This window comes from Sceloporus undulatus, chromosome 6, assembly GCF_019175285.1.
Source record: "Sceloporus undulatus isolate JIND9_A2432 ecotype Alabama chromosome 6, SceUnd_v1.1, whole genome shotgun sequence".
Lineage (NCBI taxonomy): Eukaryota > Metazoa > Chordata > Lepidosauria > Squamata > Phrynosomatidae > Sceloporus > Sceloporus undulatus.
In genome coordinates, this window is record NC_056527.1 from 24,684,381 (window position 1) to 24,697,479 (window position 13,099).

Below are 13,099 nucleotides of genomic sequence, written 5' to 3' on the forward strand. Positions count from 1 at the left end.
ACTACTGTATGCTTATGTCAATACATTTAGGCTGTGCATAGGATATTGTAATTTAAAGGTATAATTTTAATTTTGCTAGCTATTGCCACTACATTCAGTGATAAAAGGGAATTATGATTTATGAGTAACATTAGTACAAAAAAAACAACAACATAACTAAGGATTCTGTATGGTGTGCTATGGAAAGAGGTCAATGCGGGCAGGGGGTGACACCATGAGTTACCATGCAAGAAGAACGCCACTGAAAGGATGGAAGTATCCCAGTTTGCATAATCCCAGTTTCTTCTATTCTGAATGTTCCCCAAGCCCCTAAAAGGGGTTGCCATTTAGAAAACCTCTGCAGAACAAAGATAATCCCATCCCAATGTTTGCAAGAAGACCGTAGTAACTCTTGATCTAAGACAACAAAATAACTCAATCCAGCTCTGATAGCACTAATCCTTTGTTTTTCATCTTTCATTTTAGCATTCTTACAATAGCATATTTTTAACCCTTCAGAAATATAAGTATGCTATTCAAAAAGACTGAAAGAGCAACAACAGACATTCCTCTATCTATGCATGCTTGTTTACCACAGTTAAAATAAAAACAATATTTATAAGATGCTAGTTTGATTCTTATGAATAAGAAACATGACAGCAACTTTTAAAAAAAAAGCTGCCTCAGTTGTCTTCTTGACAGAGAGGAAGGTAAATATATATATATATATATATATATATATATATATTTATTTTTTTAAAATCTAGTTTGCTTTTTATAGAGAGTAAAAATTTAAGGAAACAAAGCCATTCATTATTTTGATTGTATCACAAACAGATATTTTGTTGCAAAAACAGCAAAATTATAAGAACTTCTTACAAAACTGTCCAGCAAAATATTTAATGTGGAACAATCTCCATAGCAATCCGCCACATCCAAGAAATATTTCTGAAATATCAGGTTCCAATTATTTCATTATGAAAGATGAAGTGATGTCAAGTCCTAGGTTTTATAATAAAATTGTGAATTGGCAAATCTGAGAAACAACTAATTTTTTTTTATTAGCTGACTCATGTTTGGATGTTTCTGACACAACCTCATAAATGGGTAGCCTAATTTGAATCTAAAAGGTCCCTGACAATGATAGCCTAGCTGAATTCTTTTATCCAGTCCGTGACACTCAGCTATTGATCCTTCTGTTGCACCATATGCCAGTCATAGTACAACTTGCTTTGGCAACAAAACATGTGCTTTGTGACAAATGCAACATTAACAATATGTGGCGATATCATGTATGGCATGGCTTTTGTCTGGCTTTGGCTCATGGGGAGAAAAAGGGCTTTTGCAAAGCAATGTTGCCAGTAGTGATTGCCAATGCAAGAATTTTTCATAATGGCCTACAATTGCTCCTTGGCTGTAATTAGAACAGTTATGTTTTTCTCTAAGAAAACAAACAAATCAAACACACACAAAAAAAGCAAACTCATGTGCAATCTCTAGGCATAGTGATTATCTCAGCCCTTGTAGATGGAGGCAGAGTTTGTAAGAAAGCAAATAACCTGAGAAACATAACATGCCGTGCATATATCTGCATATGACACATTCCTCTTTATGTTGAAAAGCATGTGGTAGAACCTTCGCTGCAATATATTTTTCAAATCTAAATCAAATTAATAATTTGACTCTTTCCCCATATTTTTACCCATTATTTTCTCTAAATAATTTCCTTCTTCGTTAAATGACCCCACAAATATATTTGCAAAGTGCTTACATTGCTTCTGTTGCAATAAATTCTGGTACTGATGCCGTTTTCCTAAGCTGAAAAGGGCTATCTATTTCACCCTCCTACCATAACATTATTTTATATTAATTCAGTTCTTCTTATTGCTCTTATTTTCACTTTCTTTTTATGAATATGATTTTAAATGTAATTTTAAATTGGCTTTTGTGCTGTAATTGCATTTGTATTCTTTTCATTTTGTTAATCTTAGCTGCCTTAAAGGACAGTGTGGTATAATCCCCTATCCAGGTTGGCCTATCCAAGAGTTGTAATTCCAGCTCATGGGCTCCTAAAATTTACCTTGCCTTTTTACTTTTAAAACCCTTAACTAGGTCTGGGTCTTGGCCACAAAGTGATGCTTATAATTAACATGTGGATGTGTTGATTGTTTGGTTAAGTGCGGTATTATATGACCAATCCTTCTTATTAATTATTAACTGGAAACATCTGGACTTTAAGAAAATAATATCAGTAAACAACTTGTATAACAAGTAAGTTAAACATCTGGCCTTACACTGACTCTGTACATACTATAACCATTTAAAACAAGATAACAATTCCCCTTGAACCCTTCCCACATGCTCAATATTCCCTTTACAACTCCTCTTATATCCGAATGGGCCCTATTTTCTGCTTCTCTCAAGAAGGGTGCTGTGCCGCTGCCGCTGGTTGCTATGTCCGGGAAACAGAGCGGCCAAACTGTGCGGCTCCCGGGCGCAGCAAGAAAGAAGCACTGAAATGGCGCTTCTTTCTGGGCCCTGGAAGTGGCACCGCAAGGCGCTAGTCACGCACTCGCGGCATCACTTCCGCTGCGCGACATCCGGAAGCTACGTGTCTGCGATGTCAAAATGGCACCCCCCCGTGTGGATGGCCGCTGCCATTTTGTACGGACTTGGTCCGTACTAGGGTTGAGGGGCGTCCGGAAGGGACGCCTCTTCTCAACCCTAACACGCCCCTTTCTAACCCTAGTATGCCCCTTTGGCGCGTCTGTAATGCGCCTTAATCTGTTTCTATCTGCCAATGAAGACATAGGCCCAAAACAGATGGACAGACAGGGGCAGCTTCAGGTTGCTCTGGGGGCATGGCATTTACACCATGCTTGCCCTTGGAGCACCTGGAAGCTGCCCTGGGGCCAGGCCAGGCCACCTAAAGCCGTCCAAAGCTGACCCCAAAAGGAATGGCTTTTTTCCGCTCCTTGCCACAGTCCATTTCGGAACATGGTAAGAGGCACCTTTGGGGCCACAGCATATGGCTGCCATGGACCAGGGTGATCAGGCTGAGCAGCTTCTGGCTGTCCCTTCCTACCAGTCTGTTTCATCCAGTAGAGATAGTAAAAGATTTCCCATACCTTGGCTTAGTCATTAATCAAAATAGGGTCTGAAGTCAAGAAATCAGAATAAGGCAAGGACTTCAAAGGGCAGCTATGGAGGAATTAGACAAGATCCTCAGGTGTAAAGCTATATAATTTAATACCAAAATCAGGATTATCCATGCCATTGTATTTCCAATTTCTGTGTATAATGGTGAAAGTTGGACAGTGAAGAAAAAAGATGGGAAAAGAATAAACTTATTTAAAATGTGATGCTGGAGAAGAGTTCTATGGCTACCATGGACTGCTAAAAAGACAAATAAATGGGTTCTAGAACAAATCACCCTGAATGCTCCCTAGAAGTCAAGATGAATAAAGTAAGACTATCATACTTTGGATATATAATGAGAAGACATGGTTCACCAGAAAATACAATGCTTGGCAAAATAGTAGGCAGTAAGAAAAGAAGATGATCTCATTACAGGTGAATAGATTCAGTCAAGGAAGCCACAATCCTGAGTCTGCAAGACTTGAGCAGGGCTATTGATATTAGGATGACTTGGAGGTCTCTCATTTATAAGATCACCATAAGTCAATGATAGTTTGATGGCAGTTAACAACAGCAATCTGCTCTGTCCTTATTTGTTTTTCTGCCTGATCCTAATTCTATCTCTGACTGGCACTATCTGATAGTTTAACAGATAAGCCTGTGGTTTTATATTTTTTCACATAGTTCCCTCCGAACAGTATTCTGAAGGCTATGATTGGCTAGCTCTATTTAAGCTGGCCTATCTTCTTTCTTTACATTCAGATATAAATGAAATTTAAAAAATACAATTCCTAATTTCTTAAATCAAGAAATATGCTGTACCAGTGCTTTTTACAGTCAGACATTGCATGTTACTATGTAATATGGTATTTCTGTAGTAGCAGTAGTCCTAATGTTCTTTCTTTGTGTCATACTAAACCATTGTATATGACAAAGAAACAGAAAGAAAGCCACATGTTTTATGGGAGGATGAAAAGTAAGTGCTACATTAAGATTATAACACTAAGTCTGGTTACAGACCGGCACTTTAGTGCGTGACGAGCACGCACTAAACGGCGGCGGCCCTTCCATACGGCCGCCACCGTGAGGACGTCACGGCCGCGCCGCCTCTAGACGGGGCGGCGCGGATGTGACGTCCTTGCTCCGCGCCAGGGCGTTTAGTCCACTGGGCGCAGCCTTCAGACGGCTGCGCCCAGTGGACTAAAAGAGAAAGGGGCCAAGCGGCCCCTTTCTCTTCTCCCCACCGCCGCGGGGTGTCCTTGGGGCTTGAAGTCCCAGGGACACCCCTTTTCAGGCTGTGGGGAAGCGGCATTTTGCTGCTTCCCCGCAGCCTGAAAAGCGGCGGATCGGGGCCTCAGCAGCTGCTGCTCTGCACGCTGAGGCCCCGATACCCCGGGGAAAGGGGCGGGTGCAGACCGCCCCAAATGGGCGGTCTATAACCCGCCTAAGTTGTAGTTTAGCACTATGAGCACAAGCTTTGGCCTTGTGCACTTCATACCCCCTTTTCCCACCACCAGTAAAAGTTGGAAGCATCTGTTTCCAGTTAACTAACCCCACCTTGTTGTTTCATCCAAACTCAAACAATTTGTGGTTAATTTAAACCATAATTTATCCAAACAAGTTGAGATCGAATTTATGATGCTGGCTTATTCAGATGAACCCCACTTCACACGAACACTTTCCCAGTTCAATTCTATTACAAATTGTACAGTACTTAGTTTAACATTAACCCAGATGCTTCCAGATTCCTGATAGCTGCACCAGAGAGGAAAAGATGAGAAGGAAGTAGGGTTGTGCTCTAACATTAAGCTATAGTTTAGCCAATGTTATACTTAAGCCAGGTCAATGTGTTGGGGACAATCTGAATGAGATAGAAGATCACTAAGGCAGCTTAAGTTAATAGGAATAGGAACACCAGAATAGAAAGGTAGTGGAAGATAGCAAACCGGCCCTGACTCTGAGATCCTCTGGAGAAGCCCTTCTCTCCGTCCCAACACCATCACAAACACGGTTGGTGGGGACGCAAGAGAGGGCCTTCTCTGTGGCTGCACCTAGACTTTGGAATTTCCTGCCCAGGGAGATCAGAATGGCTCCCTCCTTGATGGCTTTCTGCTCGCAGGTGAAGACCTACCTATTCACACAGGCGTTTAAGGAATTGCTATAAGGACAGGCTGGGATGTTGGACAATTTTTAAAAATTTGATACAGCTTTTTCTTTATATATAGTTTTATCTTTTAAAATATGTTTTATTCTTTTAATAACTATCTGTTTTAATAGCATAATAATGTAATTCCTTTTTAATGTACTTTTTAAAAAATGTTTTTAATTGTACTGTTTTTAATGCTGTGAAGCTGCTCTGAGTCCCAGTCCTGGGAAAAGAGCGGGATACAAATAAATATAATAAATAAATAAATAAATCCTTACTCTCTAAATATAAGCAAGTTTTAATTAGAATCTGATACCCTACAAATATTCCTTCTTAGCAGGCCACATATTTTGATAATGCTTCTAGTGATCAGCCAGGTTTCAGATAAATGTGGTCTCTAAATGCTGAATCTTGTTATTATTGATTCCTTTCCTTTTTATGGGTCTCTAATTGTTTTTAATGGCAATGAAATAGCACACTCATTGAGATAAGCTAGTAGAAATGGCTTGAAAATCACTTGTCTATCCTCTGATCCTTGTATAACTTACAGCACTGTTTTATGTATATTTATTCTGAAGGTAATCCTAATGTGTTCAGTGGGAGATGCTCTTTGTTTAGGTGGACATTTGTTTAAAACATCTATCACAGAATCATGGAATCATAGAGTTGGAAGAGACCATAGGAGCCATTGGGTCTGACCCCAGCCAGGCCAGAACACCAATTTTATTTGCCAAAAGTGTCAGAGCAGCTCAGAACAAACTAAAGTAGCCTCAAATACACAATAAGACCAAAGCCTGAATGTTTGTAGGAACCTTGCTGGTATAAATCAAGGTTCTTGTGTCAGCAATTTTGATTCATTGCCTCTTTAATTTTAATGGCAAGAAACAAACCTTGAGGTAACAACTCAAGGTTGAGAATAGTTGGGAGACATTTCTCCTTGCCCCCTTGTGGTCAGATGGTACTGGAAAATATACCAAATATCTGAGAAACATACAGAAAAATATTTCTGGTATTTAAGGCTTGCTAACTGGTACAGATTTTACTTTTAAAGCTGGACATATGTGAAGATAATAAATGAATACTCTAGTTAAAAGAAACAAGTGGTTACAACTGTCTTTGGTTCTTGCAGTACAGGATGAGCAAATAATATTGATGATGTGTGGCAGAGTAAAAATTATTTTCAGTTAACAGAAGACATACGCCCTGAGAAAAGAAATAATATATAGCAATCAAAACCTGAATCCTATTATGTTTAAAGTAATGGAGTCAAAAGTGTCATCCTAACTATGTATACATGTTTAAGGCCACACATAACCTATTCTGTATTATTTTAGGGCACACAGATTATGGTTTACAACAGCTGTTTTCAGACTGCACTATGGGGGGGGAGTATGCACTTATTTGAAAATTTAGCTAAAGTTCCTTAATTAGATCATTCATAGGACTGTGTACAAAGCTTGCCTAGATTCAACTTGCCCACAGCTGTTACAGCTGACCAGAAAGTTGGAGCAGAGAAATACACCTACACAAGACCCAGGATGAACCTTTGTCTCTCAGGCAAGATCCCAGTTGAAATGAGAAGCCTTTTGTAGTTTTTGGCCCCAAACAGATGGGCAAGATAGAGCAGCTTCTGGCCACTTTGGGGGCAGGCTGTGCATATGAGGCATGCCCCCAGAACAGCTGGAAGCCAGCCTGTGGCTACCCAAGGCAGCCTGGGGCTGCCAGAAAAAGGAGTGCAAAAAAAGCACTCCTTGCCAGCAGCCCATTCAGGACTGCCACCACAGCCAGCCTAAGGACCACAGTGTCCAGTGGCTGCAGTCCCATGTTGATCGGGGGTTGACTCAGGATGGAGTGACCTCTGGACACTCCAAGCTGGACATCTGCTTCACCGAGGGGCAAGTGGCTATACTGAGTGAGTGGCCTGCCATTCCTAACTCTTCCTTGCAATGCCTGATTTCTGTCATAAACTGTACTCTTTTAGGAGAATAATAAAGTCCAACTAGTCGTGTATGTCCAGCACCACAACTGAGGAGCGTTTTCTTGTCAAAGTAATTCAAAATGCACACCTGATTAGTGCCTATATTGAGACCAATCAAAATGCCACAGAAGTGTGGCATCGGGTTCTCCTGAAATTTTCATCATGCTAGCTGGTACAAAAATCCAGAAAAGAACGGGCAGGTGCAGAAATGAAAGTTAAAGAAAAAATTAGCAAGGTGTTGTTGATGACATTCCTTAAGGATCTGCTTCTACGATCTCTTGTAGAAGTGGCTGTTCTGAATAAGATGTACTACTAATATGATTTGCAATCAAAAGATGTAATTTTTAAAATAAAGCTAATTGCATGCAAATACATTTATAGCTTATTTTACATAGGCACTTACCAGAAATTCCAATCCAAATGTTTCCCCATTTCCCAATCCCATGAGCCAAGTTTCACAAGTTGTTTAAGATATCTGAGGGTGTGAAGGTATTGTTCAGGCCAGTACCTCCTGTGATCTACCAAAGAAAGAGCAGCCTGACAAATGTATGGGGTGACAGAAAACCAGGGACATCATACATTTCTGATTTTAGTTGTAGAAACCAGAGCATTTATCAGTACTCTGTCAAGTGTGCATTCAGTTTATAGAATTACATGTTAAATGCATTTTCAATATCTAATCCATGATAAATTATAATGAATTTGAAACTTTTCCTGTATGATTAATGATGAAAGAGCTTGGTGGTAACATGTTACAAGAAACAGTGTTATCTGTAACACATTACGTTTTGAGATAACAAGGACATAAAAATGTTGGCTGACATCCAGTTGACTAGTCCAAACTAGAGACGAGCCATTCAATCATGGTTGAACAGTGGGCCAGTGTATAAGTAAATCCTATTGATTCAATGAGTCTACTTTAATTAGGCATAACAACAGAATTTGGTATGCAAAGAGATGTTGTAGCACTTTGAGACTGAGTGAAATAAGTTGTGGCATCAGCTTTCATAGTGTACTTCCTTAGATGCATGAAATGAACTGATGCCCAGGAAGGACCCTTAAAATCAGATTGTATGAATAGTTGTAGAAATGCAAAACTTGTGGGTGTGGTGATAAGGTGATAAATTCAGCTTTATGGTCATTGAGGGTCAAAGGCAGGAGGAAAGATGTTGCCCATATGAATGGTGGAGGAGGTTTGGAATGTGGTGTGCCCAGACTGGGAACCAGAAGGGAGATGTGATGAACTGGCCCAGAGCATCTTCATGAAGCTGGGTTGTTAACCAATTTTAAAATATGTGTTGTCTGCTGGGAGGCCATTGTCTCTGTTCAACCCATTGTTGATGGATTGGAGTTTGTGGATATATTCCAATTTACCTGTTTCTCTTTCCAGTCTTCCTTTGTAGTTTGTCTTTTTGTTCAAGGATCACTGTCCTGATATCAGAGACAGAATGACCAGGAAGACTGAAGGGTTCCTCAACTGGCTTTTGTGTATTCCCATTCCTAATATCTGATTTATGTCCATTTATCCTCTGGTGCAGAGACTGGCCTGTTTGCCCAGTGTAGAGTGCTAATGGGCATTGCTGATGACAGAGGATGTCACATATGACATTAGATGATGAACAAGGAAAGTGTCTTCAATATTGTAGGTTATGTGATTAGGTCCTGTGATGACATTTCCAAAGTAGATGTGTCGTAGAATCAGTATCTGGGTTTGATGCCATCAAACAAAAAAAGGTCACTAAAATGTTATGGGCTATCAATTTGTTAGGCATAGATTACTTGGTAAATTATTAGTACTGGCTAATCATTATTTGGAGAAAAATAAAAAAGTAACCCCACGTTACTTCTGGAGGGGGGGGGAACTGTGTGATGCTCTTTGTTATGGATTAATTGGGGTTGCTTTGATTGTGTATTCCTGCATGGCAAGGGGTTGGACGTGGCAGCCTTTGAGGTTCCCAATTCTGTGATTCTATGATTCTATAATCCTTTTGGCAAGTTCCATAATAATTCGGGGCCCCATATAAAGGCATTTTTGTTGTCGTTGTTGAACTTGAAACTAATGTGGAATATTTTTACCCTAAAGAAGACCAGCAACAGAAGATCAGTAACTTGATCTTCAAATGAGAAATACAGATTGTTTTTTAACTTTTCTTTTGTGAGTAAATAATTTAGACTACTCTATTCAGGATACTAAGGCTGCTCCTCTTTACTCTAGGCAGCTCTTGCACCGTCATAAGGGCTGCAATGCAGCCCTATGATGCCACTTCTGCTGTGGATGGGTGCGTGCACCTGTGATATCACTAGAGCTGGGTGTGTCTGGACACCCAGCCCCATCGAGCCCTAATATCGCTGCAACATGCCCATCTGTACCGGGCCTAAGTCTGGTGTGTAGCTCAATATTTCTTTTAAAGGTCTATATTGGAATAAGCATGTCACACTTTATTTAATGCATCAGCCAGAAGCAGTAGCTGATTGAGATTGGAAGGAGACTGAAATACCTAGTGAAGGTAAAATGATTCCCCTAACCTTTAGCTGACATATTGCTATGAGTTCTCCATTTAGCAGCAAACATCATAATAATGTGTGAAGAGAAACACATGTCTCAGTTAAACTGTGTCATTTGTGGTCCCTAAACAACTCAAAGGTGGGAGGAAAGCAGGTGTACACTCAGTTGATCCCCTATCCTCCAAAATTTCACAAATTAATAACCAGACAAATGTATCCAAGTAACATCAGAGTGTGGTCAATATAGCAAAAGTAATTAATGAGGAGGAACACACAGCTAGGAGAGGCTGCAGCAGTTTGGTTAGGTTTTAGTCTATCAGAAAGTGCAATATTTTGCCCCCTTCTCTCCTTTCTCCCCTCTGATTGAAAGAACAAAATGGGAAACCTAGGACTGGGGTGTGTGAGAAAGCCTGAGCTGTGTTATAAACATATCAAATAATTAATCTGTTTTGTTCTTTTCAACTTCTGTTAATACAGCGCGCCCGCACCATACGTGGGCGCGCCATACGCGGCCTTGAGCATATGTGCTCAAGCCGCGGGGCGTGTGCGGGGCGGAAGGGGCGGCGCATCCCATTCAATTGAATGGGTGCGCACGCCCGTTGCGCCCCCCGCGCTCACGCGCCACCGTGCACGAGCCCCATTGTTTCCAATGGGGCTCGAGCATAGGTGGAATTCGCCTTACGCAGCGGGATCCAGAACGGATCCCCCGCGTAAGGCGAGGACGGACTGTAATGTATTATTTATGTATTTATATACTTTTGGCATCCAGAAATGCCATATATTAGAAAGCTTGGATTTAGACAAGACATCTATGGTGGCACCAGTGAATAAAGAGGGCAGATGTGCCTTTGGGATATACGTTGCATAATATCCCACACAAGTACTTTGAGGACTTCTATGAGGTCTCCAGAACTGATAGCCAGAGCATTAGTACAGGAGGAGGTCCTTACATTGCTGACAGATGTGGGGACAAGGGAAAGCCCTCACTCTTAGTGGTAACCATGAGATTTCTGAAAACTCCATGAGAAATTAAACGTTCTCTGTTTCAGAAGGGGATGAGGAGCCTCACAAAGGACAGAGGCACCCTGGATCTCAAAGTAAGCATCTTTTTGTGTTGCTAATGGAGTTTAAGGCCCGTTACAAACGGGCCTTTAAGTACGGACTCAGTCCGTACTAGGGTTAGGAAGGGGTGGTGCCGGCCTGAGAGGGAGTTCGCCAGGCAGGTCCAGCTCCATCAGGACTAGCTTGGAAGAAGGAAGAGCCCTCCCTCCAATCCATCTGCCTTGGTCCAGGCCTTAGAGGAACAGAAGAACCACTGGACCTCATCCCCTTTCCCTCCATCATTCCTTTCTCCTTTTGTTTCGTGTCTTTTAGATTGTAAGCCTGAGGGCAGGGAACTGTCTGATTAAAAATAATATTGTAAGCCGCCCTGAGAGCTATTCGGGCTGAAGGGCGGGATATAAATACCTAAATAAATAAATTTTTTTAAAAATGGCGGCGCCCCTTCCACATGGGGGCCGCCATGACGACGTCACGACCGCGCCGCCTCTATACGGGGCGGCACGGACGTGACATTGTCGCTCTGCGCGAGGGCGCTTAATGCGCCCTTTGCGCGGAGCAGGAAGGAGCTCCGTTTCGGAGCTCCTTCCTGGTTTGCGTCACGGGCGCAGCCTTCAGACGGCTGCGCCCAGCAATGCAAGGGAGAAAGGGGCCAAGCGGCCCCTTTCTCCTCCTCCTCGCCGCCGCGGGGTGTCCTTGGGGCTTGAAGCCCCAAGGACACCCCTTTCCAGGCTGCGGGGAAGCGTCCTTTTGCCGCTTCCCTGTGGCCTGGAAAGCGGCGGATTGGGGCCTCAGGCCACCCCAATTTCCAGGACTTTAAAACTCTTTGCGATATGGCCAAAAGGAATAGCCTTTGCCTGCATGGATATCCCCCCATATCCTTTTAACTGAGAACAGCACAACATCTTGTTGCAAAATGTAGGCCTGTTACTTTAACATTGCCATAGTTTTCTTTCTCCTGTATGATTTTTTAACATCTTTGCCTGATGAAAAAGCCAGCTGTTTTGTGGATTTTGGATGTTGCTGTGTATGACCAACATAGGCCACCCTGGATATGTTTTCTCAGTTGCTATAAACTGAGTTCAAAGTGCAAAAGTAGTTTGATTCAATTAACACAGAAGAAAGGAGAGGAGAGAGAGAAGAGGGCAGAGTTTTGCCCTCCCTAAACTCAGTACACAAATACCAGCCTTCCTCTGCTTAAAACAGTACTGTTGTGCGTTCTTCATCATTAATAACTTTTGTTCACGCTCTAATACAGCTCAGTCACATGTGTCCCCGTTTTCATCTGTTAAGATGTTGTGCTTTTCTCAGTTAAAAGGAACTTCCCAGTGCATTGTAAAAATATTGGGTGTCGACTGTACATGCTTAAAGATAGGATGTATATAATACGTGAAACAGAACAAAAACCAGTTACTATAGTCATATTCTTAGAGATCTTTGTTTGCAGGGCATGCAAGAGGTAATGCCACATCCCTTTCTACAGCATTTCTATATGGATCAGTAACAAGACTTGTTTGCCACTACTTTTGTCAGTTCTGTTTGCATTTAATTTCTAATCTAATTGTTTGCAATGCCACTCCATGCGTATTCTCTTTCTCTCTCTCTCTATGAAAATCTGGGTTGTGCATCTGAATTAATGGGTTACAGTCCATGAAAAAAATGCAATGTTTACTTATTTATTTATTAGTAAGTCTTCTGTATGCCTTTATTGTTTTTGCAGGGCCAGGTTAAGTACTTTTGATTTTTGCTGTAACAAATTAAGAGAGCTGAAAACCCAGACTGCATTTAAAACAACACTAAAGACATAAACTCTTCTGGCAGGCATACAGACTAAATTTTAAATCATGGTTTTTTAATTCAGGGTGGCGTAGTGGTTTGCGTGTTGGATTACAACTCTGGAGACCAGGAAACAACTAGGAGTAGCTGTGTTGGCCCTATAGCAAGTCCAATAACATCCAAACGATACCTGAGGACTGAGGGCATAAAAACACCTACAGAGAGCATATTAACCAAATCTTCTAGGAACCAAATTGAATCTAGGGATCTCAAAGTCCTCCAGTGGACCTCTGCGCTCAACATCTGCCAGGCATTGGCCATAGATTCATGCCAGAGGAGCTCCAAGTGCCTAGAGAAGTGTTTCCTCTAGGAACTTCTAGGTCCTCCAGTGCAACTCTATGGTCAACTTCTGGCAGAATTATGCTGGAGGGCATAGAGAGCCCATGAGGGAACATAGTAATCAAGTCCTCAAGAATAAGGAATATCATCATCATCATCATCATCATCATCATCATCAT